This window comes from Otolemur garnettii, unplaced genomic scaffold, assembly GCF_000181295.1.
Source record: "Otolemur garnettii isolate 467f Iridium unplaced genomic scaffold, OtoGar3 scaffold00094, whole genome shotgun sequence".
Taxonomy (NCBI): Eukaryota; Metazoa; Chordata; class Mammalia; order Primates; family Galagidae; genus Otolemur; species Otolemur garnettii.
Genome location: NW_003852489.1, coordinates 5,401,093 through 5,426,841, shown reverse-complemented (window position 1 = coordinate 5,426,841; position 25,749 = coordinate 5,401,093). Strand labels below are relative to the sequence as shown.

Below are 25,749 nucleotides of genomic sequence, written 5' to 3'. Positions count from 1 at the left end.
GGAGGCAGGAGACTCGCTTGAGCCCAGGAGTTGGAGGTTGCTGTGAGCTGTAATGCCAGGGCACTCTATCCAGGGGGACAGCTTGAGGCTCTGTCTCATTAAAAAAAAAAAAAAAAACCAAATGGAAATTTTATACTTGAAAAGATCTAAAAAGTTAAATAGTAAGTTCACTAGAGGAACACAATACCAGGCTTATGCAGACATGTGAAAACCCTACAAAAAGGTGTGTCTGTGGAACACATCTATCTATATAATTCTCTTGTTTTGCAATTTAAGATTCTCCTTGCCTTTTTAAAATCTTGCTAACTGTAGGAGATTTGTTTTTATAGCATTTATTACTTTAATGTTAAAAAGGAAAGGGTAGTTTGGTTTTACTTAGTGATGAAATCATTTACTGAAGGATCAATTTAATGGTTAGGGGATTGCATTACTTAGGTAGGGTCTTCCAGAGAGATAGAACATGTGTGTGTGTAAAACTGGTAACTTCAAAGTCTGCAGGGTAGGATGGCAGGCTGGAGACACAGGGAAGAGTTGCAGTTAAGTCTGAAGGGAGAATTTCCTCTTTCTCTGAAGAGGTTGGTCTTTTTTTCTATTAAGGATTTTAACTAGTTAGATGAGGTCCATTCACATTATGAAGAAGAATCTGCTTTACTCAAAGCCTACTGATTGAACTTTTAGTCTTCTCTAAGAATATACTTTCACAGAATGATGCTTAAGTAAATAGCTGCATACTTTTTCTAGCTGACACATAAAATTAATTATTAAGGCTGGGTGTGGTGGCTCACACCTGTTTATCCTAGCACTCTGGGAGGCCCAGGTGGGTGGATTGTTTGAGCTCAGGAGTTCAAGACAGCCTGAGTAAGAGTGAGACACTGTCTCTACTAAAAATAGAAAAATTAGCCAGATGTGTGGCAGGCGCCTGTAGTCCCAGCTTCTCAGGAGGCTGAGGCAAGAGGATCAGTTGAGCTCAAGAGTTTGAGGTTGCTGTGAGCTATGATGACACCATGGCACTCTACCCAGGGTGAGAGCATGAGACTCTGTCTCTCCCCCCTGCAAATTATCATAGACATAATGAAGATCATTCTGATTAAATTAGCAAGTTTTTATTGATGTATAGAGATTTTCCCTTCTTCCTCCCTTCTGTCTTTACTCCTTAAAATTAATTTATTTCATGGTAGGGGAAATTTTCCTTGGAAGAGACTATTATGTCTGTATTGTTTTCTGGGCTGTTTTAAGAATGATTATTGATAAATAAATGTAAGGAAACTTTGAATTAAGTTCACAAGTCCTTTATGAACTATAGGAGAATGTATTTTGTTATTCCAGTCTCTCTTCTTGTCTATGTACTCACTTTTTCTCTCTTTAGTTTTACCTTTCTCATTAATGCAGGAGGTCAGCTGGAAATAAGCATTTCCTTTTCCTTTATTCATTTGCTGATCTGATTACTGTAAACTAAACTGTTGTGTATCATGTCTTTGTTAAAATGTTTATTCATATGCCCATTTATATGGGATTTTTTTCTTATAAGTATTAAATAGTAATTGTTGGTAAAGAGAATTTTCTTTCTAATCAGAGTGAGTGATTTGTGTTTATGCTTTAAGTTTTTGTCTAAATGTTTATAGTAGATGAGCAGATAGTAATGTTGAGTAGAGTAGACTCTTTGGTAACTACTATTGGGGAGGAAAAACCTTTTCTTCGCTTTCTTAAACTCTTTGGTTAGGGGGCCCTACAAATTAAACCGACAAAAGACACATTAGGAAGAGGATTAAAAAAAAGAGATTTAGGGCGGCCCCTGTGGCTCAAAGGAGTAGGGTGCTGGCCCCATATACCAGAGGTGGTGCGTTCAAACCCAGCTCCAGCCAAAAACTGCAAAAAAAAAAAAAATCAGATTTAATTACATATGTATACATAGCAATTTGCAAAGAAATGTGACTTGAGGTGGATTACATGCTGTCTCAATAGGAGATGGAGATGAGGAAGGGCAGCAAGCGCATCTGGGAGAACACGACTCTTAGAGGTAGAGTGGGAGAAAGAACATTTAACAGAAAAACATGACTTTTTTTTTCTTTGGGTTACAAATGACATTTTGGAAAGATATTGGGTCCTAAGGAGACTAGATGGAAGATGTGATAGCTTTGTGACTATGTCTGCTTGGGTGTGGCCCTGGAAGAAGGGATTTGTGACAATTGATTTCCTTTGGAAGGCTTTTTCCTTTTAAATAAATCAAGGGTATCAAGAACTCAGGTGCTGTCAGCTCAAAATATATTTTTTCTGCCATAGTTGTTTATTCTAGACCCCTTCACTCCATTTGAATATAAAAACAGAGAAATCTAGCTGTGAATGAATTCTTCTACAGTCTGTTTACCAGATCCTGGGATTAAGAAAAGTTACAACCCTAATTTTGTATGAGGGACATGTTTGGCTTTGCTAAGATAGCACCAGGGGATAGAGGGAAAAGTTACGTTTTGTTGAAAGCCTTCTGTCTATCAGGTCTGTTAATTTTTTTCTATTATGTAATCTTATTTAATCTGACAAGGAACCTATAGAAGAGACTGTGTTATTCTTATTTTATCCATGAGATAACTGAAGCTAACAGAAGTTTCGTCATGAAACAAGACCTTGGCCTGACTCTCAGGCTGTGTTCTTTCCACTGACTATACTACTTGTCATTATGAGAGCATTCCTCTGTACATATAGACAGCCCTTGCTATTTTGTAGATGGGACATGCTTATGTTATTAAGGGTGCCCTGACTTTCAGGTTTATATATTTACTTTTACTTTTTTGTTTTCTGAGCAGTTATTCAATTATTTCCAGAGGCAATAGAAATTTCTAAGAAAAAAAGCAGGTGGTTAGGTTAGAAATAGTTAAGCAGTTTTTTTATACCCTCTCTGGTGTTTAACTGCTTTCATATAAAAGGATGGGCTTGGATAGGATATTTCTAGATCTCTTTCAGTTTAAAGATATTGGTATGTACATATTTGTTAGTTCTTTTTAAGAAAAACTGTTTCCTTTTTAATGAAAGCTCATAGTATTTGATATCCTTATTAGTTATTTTTAAAAATATCCCCATAATGTAAATTGTGCTTATATGCAGTTGTATTTAAGCAGGAGCTTCTTAGTAGTGTTTTTGTTAGGTACATATTTTGCTGAATTTTTCATGCACAGTGGAATATACTTTTGTCGCTATTGTTTTAGTTTTGTTGTTTTAATGAGTATGGTTCCTACTACTACATAGCCCCTTAGTTAACCAGAATTTTTCAGAGTGAAAAAGGATTTTCCTGATTTTATTTCTTTTATTTAAGCACATTGTTTAATAAAGTAAAGGGGATCTCTTTTGTGTGATAGCAGTAATCTAAGAAATACAGGGATATTGAAAAATTGAGGTAGGTAATTTAAGAAACACTTTTATAAATTCCAATTTATATCCAATACAAAGTGATTTCAGGAATGGGCAGATTCTCTCCCCTATTTCTGTTTTTTTTAAAAATTAAGTCATAAACACATAGATCACGTATACATTGATGCCTTTATGGGGTGCAATATGCTGATTTTATATACAATTAGGAATGCTTACATTAAACTAGTTAGTATAGCCTTCACCTCATTTATTTAATTATTGTGTTAAGGCATTTATACTCTATGCTTAATAGATTTGACATGTACTCTTGCAATATGAACCATAGGAATGGTCCCACTGTTTACCCTCCTTCCATTGAATCTCCCTCCCCTTCATTTTTTTTTTTTTTTTTTTTTTTTTTTTTTTTTTTGAGACAGAGCCTCAAGCTATCCCCCGGGCAGAGTGCCGTGGCATTACAGCTCACAGCAACCTCCCACTCCTGGGCTCAAGCGAGTCCCCTGCCTCCGCCTCCCAAGTAGCTGGAACCACAGGCGCCCGCCACAACGCCCGGCTATTTTTTTTTTTTTGGTTGCAAGCCGTCATTGTTGTTTGGCGGGTCCGGGCTGGGGACCCGAACCCGCCACCCTAGGTGTACGTGGCTGGCGCCTCAGCCCGTTGAGCTATAGGCGCCGAGCCTCCCTTCATTTTTTAAATAAAGTAACAAAAAGTAGGAGACACTTGAAGAGGTAAAACAAAGGATATGAGTGTATCTGACTCAAGTTTGTTGGCATAAATATAGGGGATAAGAGGAACCATTGGAAAGACCTGAAATAATGGAAAAAGTAGAAGAACAAGAAAGACAGCACATACAATAGTGATTACATCAAAGCCGGGTATACCTCTGCAGTCCCAGCAGCTTGGGAGGCTGAGATAGAAAGATCACTTAAGTCCAGGCATTTGGCAACATAGCAAGATCCCATCTCTCTTTTTTTTTTTTTTTTTTTTTTTTGAGACAGAGTCTCAAGCTGTTGCCCTGGGTAGAGTGGCATCACGGCTCACAGCAACCTCAAACTCTTGGGCTTAAGTGATTCTCTTCCCTCAGCCTCCCAAGTAGCTGGGACCACAGGCTCCTGCTATAATGCCTGACTATTTTTTGGTTTTAGTTGTTTGGCAGGCCCCAGCTATATTTGAACCTGCCAGCTCCAGTGTATGTGGCTACTGGCTATGTACCTAGCCACTGAGCTACAGGTACTGAGCCAAGACCCTAACTCTTAAAATAAAAACAAAACCAGAAAAACAATAGTGCTGCATTCAAATAGAGATGGAGAAAGCAAAAGCCACATATATTCATGCAATGGTTACTTGGAGATGTTGTCTAACTCACATGTATCTTGAGAATGTTGAATTTACCTTGCCTATTTTATTTCTTATTAGTGCCATTTATCTAGTAGACCCTTGAAAATATTTTTTTTTGAGGAAATGAATTTCAATAAGCTTGCTATACTTGCTATAGTCATACTAGTCATTTATTTGAACGTTAATTTTACTTTTTGATGATTGAGAAAAATCTCTTAATCTGAGAAATCATTGGTACTAAAGCTGGGTGTCCAGGTTTTCAAACCTAGTGGGGCACAAAATCTTAGGCTATCCCTCCTCTTTTGGAGAGGTATGGGATATGCCGCTTGCTTTCTCTTGCTGGCAACTGTTTTATTGAGTGCCAGGTAGTTTAGACTTTATTAGTTGTTTATATTCCCATCTAGTACTGCCTATAAAATTATTCTTGGGCAAACTCAAGAAGATTTTCATTTGATGGTATGATGTTTCATTTTTATAAATTTACAGTGCCTTTTCAAGGAAGATTGGAGTTGCTATGGAAAATGTTAAAGTCAAGGGCTAGGCGCAGTGGCTCACACCTGTAATCCTAGTACTCTGGGAGGCTGAGGTGGGTGGATTGCTTGAGCTCACGGGTTTGAGACCAGCTTGAGCAAGAACGAGACCCCGTCTCTAAAAAAATAGCTGGGTGTTGTGGTGGGCACCTGTAGTCCCAGCTACTCAGGAGGCTAAGGCAAGAGAATTGCTTGAGCCCAGGAGTTTGAGGTTGCTGTGAGCTATGATGCCACAGCACTCTACCAGGGGGCAACAAAGTGAGATTCTGTCTCAGAAATCAAAAGTCTTGTCCAGAGACTCCCATCATATATATACATACAGGTGTATGTATATGTAATTCTGTTTTGCTATTGTGTTTTAGTTTTCGATTTGTGATATTGAGGAGGGATATTTTTATTACAATCAAATTCTGCTTTTTCTTTTGATAGATTTGTATAAATGTTATTATGTTGTGTCTGGTCACGATGAGTTCAGCATGAGTTTTGTGGGACATTCTTAACTTTAGAGAGGTTGGAGGTTGTAGTCAGAGAGGTGTGGGTACTTGGTTTCATAGTGGGAGTGTGCCTTCTTCTGTGGGTATAGCCAAGCATAGGCTTTCTTTAATAAATGGTACCATACGCAGTGACTTTCAGTCTCCCTCTGATTTTCTAATAAGCAGTGAAGGCCCAGGCTCTGCTTCTTTCTTTCCTTTACCACTCAACACCCAAGGGACAGACTCCTTTTCTGAAGTGCTTCCTCTCTGATTCTTTCCCTTTGACTGGTATTCGGTCAAGCACAAGTTCTCATCCCCTTCCTTTATATACCCTAGTAGCCTAGGCTTTGATTTAACAGATCTCAAGGCTGTTACCAGCATTTCTCTATATGGGTGAGACTTTCTGCCTCTAGAATAAATCTGGGTGATGTTTTTCTATGCTCTGACACCTATAGGACCCATTCAGTCCTGTTTTACAAGCAATCCTCACTCTCTTGACAGCTCAGGAGGTATCTTGGCCAATTTTGAATGTTTATAATTTCCCCACATAATACTATTTAAAGTTGGTGGTTTATTTCTCTTTTAATTATGTTGTGGTTCAATATCTACAAGATATTCTCTCTGTGTTGGCCACCTCTTTGTAAAATTTTGTAATGAATATTTTATAAATAAAGATACATTTAACTACAATTTCTCATTTTCCCTGTGTATGGCTCCTTTAGGGGTGACTTCTGTGACACCTGTATTGTTATCTGGAAGATATTTGGAGTTAATTGCTCCTATACACATGCACAGACACATTTGTGAAAATACGTAGGTGGTTTTTCAGAGACATGCACTTTGTTTGCTTTTCCCTCTTACTGTGTTACGGTGTGGTTTTCTTCAACAGTCGATATTGATGCTACCTTACGCATATCATCCCATTACGTACATTTTCCACTAATACACATTTTAAAAATATCATCAATTGAAAGAATTTAAAGCTTAAGATAGGCCATCATGTACCATCACCAAATCTTAGGATCTAACATTCAGCTTTGCAAGATTTTGTGTCCAGAGAATGCTGGTGTCTTAGTCTGTTCCTCTTGAAATAACAGAATATCACAAACTGGGTCCTTCACAAGTAATAGAAATTTATTTCTTGCAGAGGTGGAGGCTGGGAAGTTTTATGATCAAGGGACTGGTAGGTTTACTGTGGTGAAGGCCCGGTCTCTGCTTCTAAGATGGTGGCTAGACTCCCAGTCTTCAGATGCCAGAAGGGCAGAGAGGCCTACTGTGCGCCCGTCAACCTCTTTATAAGGTTGCCGATTTTGTTCTTGAGATGGGGAAAACCTTACCCCTGTGATGTAATCATCTCCTAAAGGCCCCTCCTGCTTAATGCTGTCATGTTGGTGACTAAATTTCAGCAAATAGATTTTGAGGGACACATTCAGACCACATCAGCTGGTAAGATAAAAAAAAGATAAAAGGATTTGTGAAGGGTTTGGTTCTATACAGTCTGTTTCTAAACTTGTTAAGAATAAAACTTGGGACTCGGCGCGTGTAGCACAGTGGTTGTGGTGCCAGCCACGTACATTGAGGGTGGCAGGTTCGAACTCAGCTCCGGCCAGCTAAATAATGTCAAATGCAACAACAACAAAAAGCCAGGCATTGTGGCGGGCGCCTATAGTCCCAGCTACTTGGGAGGCTGAGGCAAGAGAATCACTTAAACCCAAGAGTTTGAGGTTGCTGTGAGCTGTGACCCCAAGGCACTCTGCCGAGGGTGGCATTGTGAGACTCTGTCTCAAAAAAAAAAAAGAAGAACAAGACTTGGCCGTAAACATATTAAAATGGGATCATCTCTCTAGCTATTTTGCTGTAGTGTATGTTTAGCAGTGTCGCAAAGAGGTATGTCTTCTAATAGCTACATCTAATGCTTTACTCTTGTCTCCTCTCTCCTGACTTGTCAGCATGGAAATGTAACAGGAGTTCCTAGAAATGTGACATAAGAGGATAACAGTCTATAATGTGTATTTGAAGAAACAAACCTGCAAAACTACCCTTGGCATGATGATGTTGACCCTTCAGTGGCAGCTTTTGTACGGTTCACTGAATACGAACCATACCTGTAGTGGCATTTGTGTTTAATGTATTAGGTTTTGATGTGTTCTTTAGTTTTTTTCACATATATAGGTGTAACCTAAGGTTGGTACTCCAGAGTATTTATTGATACTCCTGAATCCATCGACGTAGAATAATGGAAAGAACAGCAGTTTTAGAATCATGTGGAGCTAGATATGAATTACCAGCTGCATGAGCTAAAGTATTCAGAAGGTTTTAGGCTCAGTTTCTTTATTTGTAAGTGGGGCTTATGTATAACTGCTTTGCTTGGTTCTTGTGAGGATGATTAAATGAGGCAGTGTTTTCAAGTGCTTATTACAACTGGTACATACTAAGTGCACCTCATCTTATTTGATTTGGAAGGATACGAAGGGTAGTAAGATAGTATTCTTAAGGAATTTCTTTTCATGTGTGTTTCTGTAATTTTAGGAGGTGAGCTTTGGCTGTCTGACACTTTGAGAAATATGGTTGTGCCCTCCAGATGTGGTGCTCGGGCTGCATGTTTGTCAGTCTGACTGACCTAACCCAGTATTATATCTAGAGGTTTTTATTTTATTGAAAAATGGTAATTTGTTTATATTCCCTAAAGAAGCTCTCATATAGAAAGCTATATATATGTGTGTCTGTGTATATATACATCTTTATGAGGCATAATTGAAACGTGATAAACTGCACACATTTAAAGTGTATAGTTTGATAAATTTTGACATCTGTGTATACCCATGAAACCATCTTTCCAGTCAAGATATCCATCACCCACAATAGTTTTGTCATGCCCCCTTTTTATACATCCTTCTTGCTCCTCCCTCTGTAGAAGAAGCATGTTTCTATATAATGAATCTCCTTGAAAAGCAGTGCCATCTTCATACTAAGCTTTTTGGGGAGATACTTTGTTGTCATATAGTTTAAGGTGACTTTCAGTATACAGTTAAAAATGTAAAGGTGTTAGTCTTGAGCTGGAAGTTGTTTTGTCTTTTGCTCTGCCACTTAAACTAAAGTCCTTTTAAAAGCAAAGCTTTCCATCTAGAACCAAAGCATAAAACTACCAAAGGGCTTGCAGTTACTCTGTGTAATCATTTCAAAACAACAGTTTTTTCAACCACCAAAAAGGATGCAGTCTTGACATATAAATAGAAAACAGATTGAGTTCTTGGCTGATACAGCTAAACTGGTTTAAATGTTGGTTCAGTCAACTTCAGGCTTAGATTACAAGATTTGCAAATTAAAGGAAAACCAAAGGAGAAAGAACATCTGCTTAGGTTGTGACTCTGTGGAATTCCATATAGGGATGCTTACTCCACTTCTGGTGGAACAGGGCATATGTACTGTGACTAGGCTTGAAGAGAGATCATCTTTGTGTTGGCATGTTAAAGACAAAATTGAGGTAAACAATTATGTAGACCCATGAAGGTTTCCAAATTGAGTATTTTCAGCAATTTTTTAAAGATCTGTAGTTGATGTAGCTATATGGTATGTAGCAAGAATGAGACCTTGCTAACTCTCAGTAATTTAAAACTTGATGATTATCAGAGTATTGGGATTTGAGAAAGGTAATTTTCTTAACTAAAGTTTAAATCTGTTATAATCAAAGTCTGTATCACTGTAATTTGCTCTCATCATACAGCCTCAGTGAGATGTTTGGAATCCTTATCTACTCCTGGTTTAATCATACATTATATATATGATTTTGATATAGCTCACCTATCTTGCCATTTAGGTGGAAATTTCAAAGTACAGCTTTATTTTTTTTTCCTTATTCTAAAAAAAAGCCTTCTTTATATTCTTTTAGAACTCATTTATGGGAACCTATTATGTATCAGCTACCCTTACAGTAAAAATTCAAGACATTGTTTTTAACTGAGGAATATAAGGGGAGGGATAATTTTGATCCCCAGGGAATACTTGACAGTGTCTGGGGACGTTTTTGGTTGTCACATCATTGAGTGGAAGGTACTTTTGATATCTAGTGAATAGAATCAAGGAATCTGCTGAATGTCCTATACTGTGCATATCAGCCCTTGGTAGCAAAGAATTATCTAACCCATAATGTTGACAGGGTCAAGGTTGAGAAACGCTGATCTAAGAAGACAAAAATGTATGTATTGGTTGCGCTGACATTCTAGGAAGGAGAGAGAAACAATAACGTAATAAGTATATAGTATGATGATAAAAAATATGTAAAAAATAATAGAGAAGGTGGTTAGGATGGACAGGATGGTGGTATTTGTTGTTGATGGATTTTTGGGTAGTTTACCATTTTGGCATTTCTGTGACTAACACTGATGTGAACATTTCTTTCCATTTTTGGCATATGTGTCTGTTTGGTATATATAGCTAGGAGTGGATTTGCTGGGTCGTAAGTTGTACTTTCTTATGTATTTCCAGGATTTTTTTTATTCCATGAAATTCTGTTTATCGTCAGCATATGAAATCATCATAGAATTAGAACAATTTGGGCAGTGCCCATACCTCAGTGGATAGGGTGCCAGGCACACACGTCGGGGCTGGCGAGCTTGAACCTGGCCTGGACCTGCTAAACAACAATGACAACTCCAACCAAAAAATAGCCGGGCGTTGTGGTGGGTGCCTATAGTTGTAGCTACTTGGGAGGCTGAGGCAAGAGAATTGCTTAAGCCCAAGAGTTTGAGGTTGTTGTGAACTGTAATGCCACTGCACTCTACCCAGGGTGACAGCTTGAGACTCGGTCTCAAAAAAAAAAGAATGAGAACAATTTAGTAAATGTGCATTATTTCTTATGTTGATGATGCTGTGAGTTTTATGAGGTTGCCTAATAAATTGGGATTTGTAATCCTAGGTGTGCTTTTTCTTCATTTGTAGTAATTTTAAATATATCTTTGTTTCTTAATTTTTCTTCCCAGTGCTGCATGTTCCAATGATTGAGCACTAAGTATATGTGTATGTACAAGGTCATACAATTCATTAAGTTCGTGAATTCATCCTAGAAAAAATGCTACGTACCTTGTTGCTTAACATCACTGAGATTACCTTCAAAGTAATTTCCTTGGAAAGCTGTGCACTGATGCCAGCTGAGAAAGAGAGGGAAAAATATGAGAATGAGTGCAGTGGTGAGATCATAGCTTACTGCAGCCTTGAACTCCTGGGCTGAAGCAGTCCTGTATCAGCCTCCTGAGTAGCTGGGGGCTACAAGGGTGTGCCACCATGCCCAGCTAATTTTCCTGTTGTTTTATTGTAGCGATGGGGTCTTGTTCTTGCTCAGGCTTGGCTTCCCAGAGTGCTAGGATTACAGGCTCACAGAAATGAGCCACCACAAAAGCCTGATTCTATCCTTTGTTAGAAAACAATGATTCTAACAAGTGGTTTTTCTTTACATTCACATAATTTTATTAACATCCTTGTTTTCAAACACAACATACAAAGAAAGTTAAAACAGTTATTATGAGATAATTGGCATAGTAATTAGAGCCCCCCTCTGTGGGGCTGGGTGAAGGAGCTTGCGGAGGTAAGGGATGCGGAACTAGGGACATATTTTGAGTGCCCCTTTTTGAGTCTTTTTAAACTTATAAACGTTCAAACGTGCGGTATATTTAGATTTTATCATTTATTTAGATGTAGTTCTATTTATTTTAAAGGTTACTTTCTGGTTAATCTTGTTCACTTTTTTGAAAAATTTGAAAGAACACATATTCTAAATTCGTCTTTTTGCCAGTTTTGTCAGTGCACCTTTTCTCAAACCAGGGAATAAAACGTATGTCTGTGATGACCAGTGAACGTGATGAGAACAGCTGTAGAGCATACGTCTGTGAGTCACTTGTCAGACGAATCAGCAATAGAGGGAAGATGATAATAATACGCCCCTCCACTATTAAGGATAAAGCTGCTGCGACTGGTGCCGCTTTAAATTATTAAACACTGTAAATGCCATCAAGTTAATTAGAAGAGGAACAAACTCTACAAAGATAAATGTGTTTTCAATATGATTGTGAGGGAGGGTACAGTAGAAACCAGTGAATGGAGAGGAAATTTATTTCTGGCAGGACTCTAGACCTGGAACTGTGGCTGAACTTTTTACCCTAATTACCTCCTGCTAATGCCTGCAGCGGTCTGGAATCAAAGTGGTGCTTCAGGCCCTGGAAATTCTCTGATGTGGCAAACGTTTGTTGTGTGAGGAGGGTTTCTTAAGAAAAAGCAGAATATTGTGACAGGATTTAAAAAAAAATTCTCAGTTACCACCCACCTCACTTGTTGCCTACAAAAAGAGAGTAATTGTTTGCATCTGTGTGTGCTTTCTCCCCCCTAAGAAATAACTGTTATAAATCAATGTGACATAGATCCAGTGAACTGAGGCTTGCCCAAGGAAGATTTTTTTTGTTTCTTAAAGTTTCTCCTTTACTTTAAAATTTGGGTTGCAAATGTAAAGAAGTTATTTTCCATAATTGAGAAAAAGCATTCTACACATTTTTAAGAATTTGGATCTTGACACGTGCTTTTTAAAATGAATTCCAACAACCTTTGTAGTATCAAAATGGATAAATCATTACATTTCTTAACCCTGGAAATAGATGTGGGAATTTCCAGTTTCCATTTTTAGCTTTCCGTCCAACTGGGACTAGAACCTACGAAACCTCTCCCTCTAATCTCTCTGAAATTTTACATCATTCCATTTTTGTGACATAAATTTCTGGCCTCTTGTACACATTTTTGAAATAAAAAGCGTTCTCTAAAAACCTGATTTTCAACCTGTGCTTTTAAAAGCAGTGTTTCTATACTGTACACAGGATGAGCACCACAGCTACTCATTTTATGTGTTGTAAGAGAAACCAGATTTTAAGTCGTCTTATCTTTCTGCCATGTATACCTGTGCTAACTTTTATCTCCAGCTCTATTCCTTGAAATACCACTTTCGAGGGTTGTGTCAGTAATGCACATCTTGCTGTGGTTACACATTGCTCCAACAGAATTTTGCGATTTAGATACTTACGTATTGCTTATGTGACCACGCACATAGTAGTTTTGTTAATTGTGAATGAGGGCTGTTTCTTTGATTAGCAAGTTTCATCATTATGTTACAAATTATTTTAATGTTTTTCAAATAGCACATGAACTTCATGGCCACCCTGTGTGTTGACACGAACTTTTAATCTGTGGTAAAGCAAATATATATTTTCACTTCACGCATTATTTTCCTGTGATATTTCAAAATTATAATTTTTCACATTAGATGTAATGTATCCTAATATTTATTTCACGACATTTGCCTTTGTCCTTTGACTCCTTTTCACTTGCACCTCAAGTAGTAATGTTTTATGGCAATTATACTGTTAAAACTTCAAAAGTACTCATTTTTTGAGCCATATTTGTATCTTTAGGTATTTAGTATAATTTAATTTATACTTCACTATAAGTTTCTTTGCATATTATCATGAAAAGTATTCACTGTCCCCTCTGCTATTTTTCTGATTTCGATACCACAGGAAAGAGAAATTATCCTGATGTGGCTTTATCCCAGATATGTGCAGTGTGAATACATTTAGGTAAAATGAATGTAATTATTCATCCCAGTTTTTATACAAACATATTTTATAGTGTAAGGATAGAGATTTTGCTGTACTTTAATAATATGTCAAATTAGAAGTATAAATGTAAAACAGGGTATTTCGTTGTCCTTTAAAGAATACCTGAAAACTCAGATCCTTATCATCTCAAGTATTGAGAAGGGAAATGATCCAGGAGTAATACAGTTTACACATGTGCTTCTCTGACATCTCTTATCCTATTCTGACAGGTTATTCATTGATTTTGAAAAATAGATTTTAAGCATGATCTGTTACTTTATTTCTCAATTGCTGCAGTGAACTTTTGGTTTCTTTAGAAATATTTATTTAACATGGTTTCTCTTGATTTCATATGTATGCTCAAACACGGTACACACAGCTTGTAAAGTTTAAAGTGATATTCGAGTAATAAAAGCAGGCATGCTCTTCCACAGTAGTCAGTGCTTGCTTAGCAGAAGTTGGTGTAATTTACATCTTTTTTTAAGTTGAACAAGACATTAGTGTCTTCAAGTATCTCATGCTTTTTAGTTAACTGTGACTTTTTACACATATACACATACACATACATAGGATGTGCAAAATGATTCTGTATTTCTTTCATTTATCATAACATTTATCATTTAAAATTATTTTACTTTCAGGGAAATAAATCCAGACAGCATTTTGCTTTGTTTTGTTGGCATTATTGTTTCTGCTGCAACTAACTTTCCTTGGTATATTCTTTTAGTCTTCAAAAGTTCTTTATAACATCAGAACTAAAAATTAAATCAATGTACATGATTTTTTAGGGAACTTACTTTATGATGTATTTTGTAATCATTAAGTACAATTTTAATGCTTACTTTTTTTTTTTGAGATAGGGTCTGTGGCACCTAGGCCCAGGAGTTTATAGTGGTGTTGATCATAGCTCACTGCAGCCTCCTGACTCCTGGGCAGTCCTCTCAGCTTAGCCAACCAAGTAGCTGCATAGGGATGGGCCAACATGCCCAGATAAATTTTTAACTTTTTTACTCTTTGTAGACACAAGGTCTTGGTCTCCTACTCCTGACCTCAAGTGATCCTCCTGCCTTGACCTTCCACAGTGCTGGGATTACAGGTGTGAGCCACTGTACCCGTCTCTTAATGTGTAATTTTTAGCTGGTCTGTTTTGCCTCTAATTTTTGGTATCCTTCTGGTAGCAGTTTCCCTTATTTGATGTCAGTCAGGAGGAAGTGATAAAATAGGAATGTACAACTGAACTTTCTAACAGACTTGCTCACTAAGTTCATATATTGTCCAAATTAAAAGAGGTGCTTACTACTGTTTCTTTTGTTATCAACATAAACTCAGTTTTTAAACTTAATGATTTACAAAGTAAGATTTTTAGTAATCTGAATTACTATTTTCAAACATTACAACAGTTACACTGTAATTTTGGCTAATTATATCTACTGCATGAATACCAGAGGCATATCTCTTAGTTTTCTCTTTGGTTATTAGGAAACTTGATGCTAATGAAGTCAAGGGTACAGCTTCCATCTTTTTTTAGTTCTCTTCTATGTCCATAAATGGCTTTCCTAATCAACTAGTAAATGAACATCAGCTTAAATATGACATATTCAGCAATTAAAATATTTGCTGTTAGGAACTTTCCCTTGATATTGTTGCATATTAAAAGGGACAGTGTTGCACGGTGCCTGTGGCTCAGTGGGTAGGGTGCCGCCCCCATATTCTGAGGGTGGCGGGTTTGAACCCAGCCCTGGCCAGCTAAAACAGCAGTGGCAGCTGCAACAAAAAATAGCCGGGTGTTGTGGCGGTGCCTGTAGTCCCAGCTACTCGGGAGGCTGAGGCAAAAGAATCATTTGGGCCTAGGAGTTGGAGGTTGCTGTGAGCTGTGGCACCCCAGCACTCTACTGAGGGTGACAGAATGACACTCTGTCTCAAAAAAAAAAAAGTGGCAGTGTTCCTTTTTTATTTTAAAGAATGAATAAATGTTTAAAGAAAAGCTTTCTTCTATAAACTTTTACCCCCTTTGTGAAGTTATACATGTAAAGCTTTTATGACAATGGCTGGTATATATAAAATGCACAATATATTCTCTTGTTGAAAGTACAGAGATTATCTCATCTCATCTCCCTTTCCATCCATCTCCTTGATCTGCCTGCTCAGAAGAGGCACCGTTTGTTTCCCCTAGGAAGCAGGCCCTACATGCAGAGGAGGGTAGCACATGGCTCCAGTTTGCCTGGCTTGTGGAGCATGCCACAGCCTCAACCTGTGGGTTTGCACGGGCTACAGGCTGTGATCGTACAGTGCCTATGATTATACAATTCTATCTACGGAGAAAGCTATTATGAAGGCAGACGTTCAGATAGCTCTTCCTTTTGGGTGTTATGGGAGAGCAGCTCCATGTCTGGGTTGGCTGCAGAACACTTCATAGATGTAGGAGCTAGTGTCATAGAGGAAGATTATAGGAGAAATGTTGTCATTGTACTATTTAATTTTGGCAAAGAAAAGTTTGACGTTAAAAAAGGTGATCAACTGCATAGCTCTTTCGTGAACATATTTTTTATCCAGAAATAGAAGTTAAAGCTTTGGATGACGGTGAAAGGGGTTCAAGAGGTTTTGGTTCCACTGAAAAGAATATAAATCTATGCCAAGCATAGAAAATGAGAAATCATACCTTTTTCTTAAAAATGGAATTTTTTCTTAAAAAGAAAGTGCATTGATTATATAACTTCGACAGACATAAGACTTACTAGAAAAGTATGAATGTCAAACACTTTAAGATGTTTGTTTCAGAAATGGAATTTTCTAAGTATCTCTTTTAAATTCATTTATACATTTATTCATTAATATTTTTAGTATGCGCATGTGGTAGTTCATGCCTCTAATCCTAGCTCTGGGAGGTAGAGGCCCATAGATTGCCTGAACCCAGGAGTTCTAGACCAGCCTGAGCAAGAGCGAGAATAAAAATAGAAAAACTAGCTGGGTGTTTCGGTGCACACTGGTAGTCCCTGCTACTTGGGAGGCTGAGGCAAGAGGATTGTTCAAGTCCAAGAGTTTGAGGTTTCTGTGAACTATGATGATGCCACAGCATTCTACCCAGGGTGACAGAGTGAGACTGTCTCAAAAAACCAAAATCTTTTTAATGGATTTTAAAATAGATTACATTTTTTATAGCAGTTTTACAGTAAAATTGAGTAGAAGGTACAAAGATTTCTCATATACCTCCTGCCATTATCCACATCCCTTATTAGGTTGGTGCATTTGTTATAGTTGATGAACTAACATTGTTACATCATCATGACCCAGAGTCCATAGTTCACATTAAGGCTTACTCATGGTTCACTCTTTCTGTGGGTTTGACAAATGTGTAAATGACATGTAGCCATAGTAATAGTATCACCTGGAGTAGTTAAATCTTTTAAGAAGTAGTTAACATTAATTCTTTTAATTTTTTTCTTAATTATTAATTCTCTTAATAAGTACTGCTATGCTCAACATAAAAGAAAGAACATGATTTAGTCTCTGACCCCTGGAAGCTTATATAGTAGTTCTCAGTGGAAGGACTTATATGCATATGTTTGAGAAATCTACAGATGGCATTAACTAAATTCGTGTAGTTCCTTTGTTTGAATTTCTTCATTAATGATGTTTTAATATCTCTAAATAGTTCAGAAAACAAGGAAAACATCCATGAAGGATTAATGGACAGTTATTTTGCTAAAAGAAACTTATTGTTTGGTGTGAACTCTATTGTCATTACCCTTGGAAATGCTAGAATTTTTCATTAATATTCATTAATGTTTTTTACAGATATCTCACATGTGTATTAAATTTTGCGTTGTCATGTACTTTTTAAGAGTATTTCTATTTTTATTTGTTTATTTTTTTGAGAAAGAGTCTCACTACATCACCCTCAGTAGAGTGCTGTGGTGTCAGAGCTCAGAGCAACCCCAAACTCTTGGGCTTAAGCAATTCTCTTGCCTCAGCCTCCCAAGTAGCTGGGACTACAGGTGCCTACCACAATGCCCAGCTATTTTTTTTCTGTTGCAGTCGTCATTGTCGTTTAGTTGGCCCAGGCCAGGTTTGAACCCACCACCCTCAGTGCATGTGGCTGGCGTCATAACTAACCATTGTGCTATGGGCACAAAGCCAAATTTTTTTTATTTTTTGAGATAGAGTCTCACTCTGTCTTTCTGGATAGAGTGCCATGGCATCATAGCTCACAGGAATCTCAAACTCCTTGGCTCAAGTGATCCTCTTGGGTCAGCTCCTGAGTAGCGGGGACTACAGGAGCCCACCAGAACACCCAGCTACTTTTTCTATTTTTAGTAGAGATGGGGTTCACTCTTGCTCAGACTGGTCTCATACTTCTGAACTCAAGGTATCCGCTCGCCTGGGCCTCTTAGAGTGCTAGGATTATAGGCATGAGTCACTGGGCCAAGCCTGTCATATAGTACTTGTAGATGGAATTATGAACTTTGAAGTACACATGAAAATTAAAATGTTAACAATGTGTTTGAGTTTCAGTTTTATTAACCTATATGTGGTAATATATTGCTGCATGTTATATCAGATTATACACCGTGTTTCCCCCAAAATAAGACTAACCCCCAAAATAAGCCCTAGCAGGATTTCTATGCATTTGTTAAATATAAGCCCTACCCTGATAATAAAACCTAGTGATGGGCATGGCTATGCAGCGTGTCTGCATTTCCGTGCAGACAGGAAGACATCCCCTGAAAATAAGCCCTAGTGTGTCTTTTTGAGAAAAAGTAAATATAAGACAGTGTCTTGTTTTCAGGGAAAACGGTAGAAAGGTAATAAGAATATGTTTCACTTGTCCCTCAGTAGATTAATTAAAACCAGTTGAGAAGTTTCTAAAATGTGCCAATTCTTCTTCTTCTTTTTTTTTTTTATTTAAAGGGCCTCCTCATGTAGGGATAAATTTTTCTTTTCTTTTTTTTATTGTTTGGGATTCGTTGATAGTACAAAGAATTAGGTTACATTGATTGCGTTTGTTAGATGAAGTCCCTCTTATTGTTATGTCCTGCCCCCAAGAGGTGTGCCATACACTGTGACTGACCCCCCCATTCTCCTCCTTCCTCCCCTCTCCCCACTTGCTTTTTCCCCTATCCCCCCCTTATATTAGCTCGTCTACTACCTTCTTGTTAGAATTGAATACATTGGATTCTTGCTTCTCCGTTCTTATGATGCTTTACTAAGAAGAATGTGTTCCACCTCTAGCCAGGTTAATACAAAAGATGTAAATTCCCCATCTTTTTTAGTGGCTGAATATTCCATGGTGTATATATGCCACAGCTTGTTAATCCATTCCGGGATTAGTGGGCATTTAGACTGTTTCCACATTTTGGTGATTGTAAATTGAGCTGCAATAAACAGTCTAGTGCAAATGTCCTTATGATAGAAGGATTTTTTTTTTCTTCTGAGTAGATGCCTAGTAATGGGATTGCAGGATCAAATGAGAGGTCTAATTTGAGTTCTTTGAGGATTCTCCATATTTCCCTCCAAAAAAATTGTATTAGTCTGCAGTCTAGATGGTGTAAAAGTGTTCCCTTCTCTTCACATCTACACCAGCATCTGCAGCTTTGAGAGTTTGTGATGTGGGCGATTCTCACTAAGGTTAGGTGATATTTCAGGGTAGTTGTGATTTGCATTTCTCTAATGATTAGGGATGATGAATGTTTTTTTCATGTTTGTTTGCCATTCATCTGTCCTTTTTAGAGAAGGTTCTATTTGTTTCTCTTGCCCAGTGATATATAGGATTGTTGGGTCTTAAGTAGCTGGTCCTATAGGTGCATGCCACAACACCTGGCTAGTTTTTGTTCTATTTTTAGTAGAGAAAAAGTCTCACTCTTGCTCGGGCTGTTTTGAACTCCTGAGCTTAAGCAATCTACCTATCTTGGCTTCCTAGAGTACCCTTGATTTTTCTGTTGGGTAGAGGCAGATCCTGGATTTCAATAAAGGAGAGATAATATTAATACTTGAAAGGTTGACTCATTTGTACTTTATTATATTGAGAACTGGGACTTGATAATGTCTTGGAGACTTGGAATATTTTGCAATATTGTCAAATGATAACATTTTTACCTTACTTATATCTAGTAGAAATTTTACTTTTGGGGGAAACATCAGAGTAGCGGAACTATTTTGATTTAAATGGTAGAACTCCTTATTAGTAGGTGGGTATTCAATAAATGGGTGTAGCAGAATATAGCAAACCAGCTGTTCCAAACATTCACAACCTACCTTTAAGCCCTTTCATATCAGTATTACTATTCTTCCTTCTTCACTAGATCTTTAATCCAATTTGTTTAGAATTTCTTCTGATTCTTTCAATTAAGCCCCAAACTGTTGTTTTTGAAATATCGATAAAATTGCTAACTCTTTAATGAGACTGATAAGAGAAACAGAAGACGGTGGCACATGCCTGTAATCCTAGCACTCTGGGAGGCTGAGGTGTGTGAACTGCCTGAACTTATGTGTTCTAAACAGCCTAAGCCAGAGTGAGACATTGTTTCTAAAAATAACCAGGTGTTGTGGCAGGTGCCTGTAGTCCCAGCTACTTGGGAGACTGTGACAAGAGAATTGCTTGAGCCCAAGAGTTTGAGGTTGTTGTGAGATATGATGCCGCAGCACTCTACCAAGGGGGACAAAGTGAGACTCTGTCTCCCTCCCCTCCAAAAAAAAGAGAAACAGAAGACATAATTACCAATATTAGAAATGAAAGAAGGAGGGGGCATCACTACAGATCTTATGATAAATAAAATATAATAAAGTATATTATATACAACTTTATGCCAATAAATGTAATAATTTAGATGAAGTGGAAACTCTAACTCAGGGATAATACTGCAGCGCAGTAGCAAAAATTATGAATTAGTATTTTATAATACTTAAAAAAGTTTGTTTTAAATTAAATTTTGAAATTTAAATTTAAAAAAATTTAAAGGTTATTTTCTTTTTTTTTGAGACAGAGCCTCAAGCTGTCCCCCTGGGTAGAGTGCCATGGCATTACAGCTCACAGCAACCTCCAACTCCTGGGCTCAAGCGAGTCTCCTGCCTCCGCCTCCCAAGTAGCTGGGACCACAGGCGCTCACCACAGCGCCCGGCTATTTTTTGGTTGCAGCTGTCATTGTTGTTTGGCGGGTCCGGGCTGGGGATTTGAACCCGCCACCTTAGGTGTACGTCGCTGGCACCTTAGCCGGTTGAGCAATAGGCGCTGAGCCAGGTTATTTTCTCTATGAAGAATGGCCACAAAACAGAAATACAAGAACTCAGGGTAGGCTGGGCATGGTGGCTCAGGGCTGTAATCCTAGCATTCTGGGAGGGTTAGGCGGGTGAATTGCTTGATCTCAGGATTTCAAGACCAGCCTGAGCAAGTGCAAGACCTTGTGTTTAAAAATAGCTGGGTGTTGTGGCAGGCACCAGTAGTCCCAGCTACTCAGGAGGCTGAGGCAGGAGGATTGCTTTAGCCAAGGAATTTGAGGTTGCTGTGAGTTATGATACCATAGCATTCTACCCAGGATGATGAAGTGAGACTCTGTCTTTGAGGCAAAGACATGGTGAGATAATAGGGTAGATGTGACTTACAGGAAGAAATAGTATAGAGGAAAAAAGTATCACAGAATTGACAATGAAATTGGAAGGCATGGAGGGGGAATTGACAGAAAATGGAACAAAAATGGGACGAGTATCACAACATATGCATAGTTCCCAAAAAAAGAGAACAAAGTAATGGGCTGGAGGAAATATTTAAGCTGTAGGTTAAGAAAGCTTGATGGAAATAAAAGGACTTCAGTTTTATGTAATGAAATAGAACAAGTTCGTATCAGGTGTAATTGTTTTGGAATGGCCCATTCCAAGTTTTATTGTTGCAAAATTTCATGAATTTTATGAACTTTAATAACAGGGAGAAAACCAGGCTGGTCTTGTATTCTCCCACAATAACTACAGCAAATAGTATAAGAACCCTGAGAAAGATACAAGAAAGCATCCACATTCACTTAACATAAAAAGCTAGAGGTTAGCGGTCAGCAAGCGTTTTTCTGCAGCATTGGAAATAAGTTAGGTTTGATGGATTATGTGGTCTCTGTGGCAACTACTTAGCCATAGACAATAAAGAACTATGAATGTTTATTTCTGTGTTTCAATAAAACTTAATTTACAAAAGTAACAATAGGGATTGGATCTATCGCGTAGTCTACTGTCTTCTGTATATTCATATGCTTGAAAGAATTTTCTAGGTAATATTTAAAAATAATGATTGCTGTATTTATGCATGGATTTTAGTGAAAGAAGATTGTATAGGCATAGTAGAAAATACTACCACATAAATAAATAATGTATATGTCTGTATTACACATATATCTATATGTGTAAATAAACTGGTGGACCATTTCTGTTCCCTGCAATATCTCTTCCATAATTTAAATTTCTGTTGAACTTATTTATCATTGTCAAGGCTCTGCGCCTGTGGCTCAAGTGGCTAAGGCGCCAGCCACATACACCTGAGCTGGTGGGTTTGAATCCAGCCCGGCCCGCCAAACAACAATGATGGCTGCAACCAAAAAATAGCCGGGTGTTGTGGAGGGCGCCTGTGGTCCCAGCTACTTGGGAGGCTGAGGCAGGAGACTCGCTTGAGCCCAGGAGTTGGAGGTTGCTGTGAGCTGTGAAGCCACGGCACTCTACCCAGGGGGACAGCTTGAGGCTCTGTCTCAAAAAAAAAAAAAAAAAGAATATGAAACATATTTCTTTGTATTATACCATAATTTTCTATCTCTTAAAGCAAAAATCAGTTAATTGTTTTGAAAGCTCCTTGAAAGTGAAGAGAGAGTATGTCTTTCTAATTTCTGCATTCACTGGCACGTAGTAAATCCTACATTTTTGTTTTTCAAAAATAATGTGTTATATCTTTGGCTGCCTCTTATATAGTAAGTAGGTTAGATTCCTATTGAAGAAGAGTATCTGATTACAACCCCAATTGTAACATTACCTCCTGTTTTTGTGTGGAGATTTTGCTTATCCCTTCCTGCCTGGGTGCTTTTCCATATGGAAGCATCAATAATACCACTTTTTCAAGGTGTGGGAATGTTGGAAGGGTTTTTTTAAAAGCAGTATTTATTCAGAGCTCTCAAAAAGAAAAATACAGAACACGAAGTTATTATTAACGAGGCTAATCACAAATTTAGCTTTTAATATGGTTAAGTTTCCATTTTCTTTGCTTTTTCTTTCTAATTACTTAATAAAAACCAAGGTTAACTGGCTTTTGTTCTTTAGGAGCTGAATAAGAATACAAATAATGTAATACTATCAAAAATTTTCCTCTTAAATTTAAAGCATTGGATTCAGTAACACATGTTGAAGGTTGTACACCTTTTTCCCATTTAAAAATAAGTGTTTCCATGTTTCTTGCAATTTGTGGTAGATTTTAAATGTCTTTGCTATTTTGTGTTTCACTTATACATGCACATTCTTGGAAAATGTCACTTTCTCAAACACTTTGTTCCGCTTTTCCTAATTTTGTTTCGATCTGTTAAATATCATGAATGAAAATAATAAAAGTCTTTGCAATGAAAATGGTATTAATGTTTAGAATTTTAAAATCATAAAAGCCATATTTCACATTGCTTTAAAGTGATGTTCATCATATTGTATTTTTTAAAATCTCCTATTTTGAAAACATTCTCCAGGTTAAGAATGGCTATGAGTCTAATAAAATACACAAATGTGCAAAAAAAAAAAATATATATATATATATATATGAGAGACAAAATCGAAATATTTTTGTTAAGGATTTATAAAAGTTGTTTTAGAATTGTATTTAATATTGTATTATTTGTACTTCTTGTTTCCATCAGGCATAAAAGATCTTTTGCATCCATCTAATACAGCAGTTTTAGGAATTTCAAGTTCAAAGATATACAGCATGAGGTTATCATCTTCTTTTCCTTATGCATTATAATTTAAAAAGAAAACTCCAGTGTCTAGCATCATATTTATTTAGCCTTTACAAAAAGCCCAGGGTAGGGACCTCATTTCTCATTCTACATGCTAAAAACCTGTTTGCAATAACAAAAACAGATTGTAGATTCTACCATATGATCATGTCTGTGGTTCATCTTATAAGGGTACATGTGAATATTTCTAAATGTAGAATATAAATGTCTTAACACAATAACTAAGAAAATGACATGAAGGCTATGTTAACCAGTTTGATAAAAATACTTCAACAGCACACTGTACCCCATGACATTATTAATGTACACAGCTATGATTTAATAAAAAAAAGATATAATGAATTACACAGGAATACCTAAGTGTATATACCTAAAAATCTTATTTAGTTTCTTTTTTTAGGAAACATATTTATATTTTGACTCTTTTATTAGTTCACTTGATTAAGCCTCAGTGCTTTCTCCACTCTTTTTAAGTAGTAATTGTTGGATCTGAAACAGACTATAGGAAGGTGATAACATTTTTTAAAAGCACTGTAATGGCAGAAGGACTTAAACTTTATTAGGTATCTATTAAAAAACTCTTTTGGTCTTTGGGATTACACTTTATCTGCAGATTGTTGTGTACCAAAGAGGGAGAAGTGTTATCATTTGCTGTCTAACAGATTAGGACAGATTTTGCATATTAAAGCAACATTTATTTTCTTGTGCAGTAGAACCAACATAAGTTGATCACTTCTCTACATTGCCATCTTCTTTTTGTTGACGTACTCTTCATAGACCAGACATGTACCACATACCCTCGATGAAAGACTGACCTCTATATACTGACTTCTGTAAATTGTGTCTTGACCACTTGGACTGTAACACACAATATTAATTTAATCTCTATAACTTAACCAGTTAAAGCCACTGTACACCAAGGGGTAGAAGGTGTGGGCTTAGCCCCTTAGTTGTATTTTTTTTCCTTTAGTATAAGTTCTTTTTAAATTTTTTATTATTACCATATGTTGGATTAGGCCTGACATCCTATTGTTTATCACATGTTACAGAAGATTTTTTTCAGTGTGAAGGACTGGTCTTAATTGTAGGTACATCCTACAATTGCTAAAAAATTTTACAGTTAATCAAGACATGGTGGCCTGGAGGAAATAACTCACAGAGCTGACATTGAAGAAAAAGGTTGATCTTCTGCATTTTCTGGAAAGCAGAACATTTTGGTGTTAGCAAGACATAGTTAGCAATGTCCAAAAGTGCAAACATGAATAGTTGGAGAGATATGGTAAGGAAAACAGAGAATTACATCAGAAAAGGGGAAAAACTTGCCTTGGTGAAGTCAAGGAAGCCACATTAAACTGGTTCAAACAAATGAGGGCAGTTAATGCCTGACTCTCTGGGCTGTTGCTAAAAAATTTGCATAGGATATCTGGGTGGCAGATTTCTTTATTTCTTTTTTTTTTCTTTCTTTCTTTCTTTCTTTTTTTTTTTTTTTCGAGACACAGTCTCATTATGTCACCCTCAGTAGAGTGCCATGTTGTCACAGCTCACAGCAACCTCTAATTCTTGGGCTCAAGTGATTCTCTTGCCTTAGCCTCCCAAGTAGCTGGGACTACAGGTGCCTGCCACAACACCTGGCTGTTTTTTTTGTTGCAGTTTTAGCAGGCCCATGCTGGGTTTGAACCCTCCAACCTTAGTGTGTGTAGCTGGCAACCTAACCACTGAGCTACGGGTGCTGAGCTGGGGAGACAAGATTTCTAAGCATCAAGTGGTTAGCTTGAGAAATTTACACTGCAGCATGAGATCTCCCAGAAAGTCTTGAATGATGAATTCAGTAAAGTTGCAGTAGCAGTTGTGGAAGAGTTCATCACCTGGACTTTGCCAAGAATATAGAGATGGCATGTATTCTTCTCCCTACACTCACAATCACTCTGCCCTTTATCTTGTGACCAGCGTAACAGATCGTGACCTTCTTATAGGGCTATATTAGTAATCAAAAGTAACCTTACTTCCAGATCATATCTAATTTTTACTTTCTAATATTCATGTGGCTCTATGGCAGTGGTGCATACCCTTTTGCCCCTTTACTTATCCCTTTTCCCCACTGTGTTTTTCTTTATGCATGTTGGTTGTCATTTCCTAAGGATTTATTTTACTCAATTTTGTGTTTAGTAGGTGTCTTCCTCTATTAGAATAGGTTCAACCAGAGACTTAGTGCCTGTGGCTCAAGTGGCTAAGGCGCCAGCCACATACACCTGAGCTGGCGGGTTTGAATCCAGCCTGGGCCTGACAAACAACAATGATGGCTGTAACCAAATAATAGCCAGGGTTGTGGTGGGCCTGTAGTCCCAGCTACTTGGGAGGTGGAGGCAAAAGAATTGCTTGAGCCCAGGAGTTGGAGGTTGCTGTGAGCTGTGATGCCACAGCACTCTACCCAGGGTGACAGCTTGAGGTTCTGTCT

At 37.5% G+C, this 25,749-nt stretch overlaps 1 protein-coding gene and 1 pseudogene across 1 annotated transcript in view; both read left to right on the top strand.

Moving 5' to 3' along the window:
- BCAS3 (BCAS3, microtubule associated cell migration factor) overlaps window positions 1–25,749 on the top strand; it is a 611,572-nt gene that overhangs the window by 112,952 nt on the left and 472,871 nt on the right. The window lies entirely within an intron of this gene.
- LOC105887548 lies at window positions 15,477–15,974 on the top strand (annotated as a pseudogene).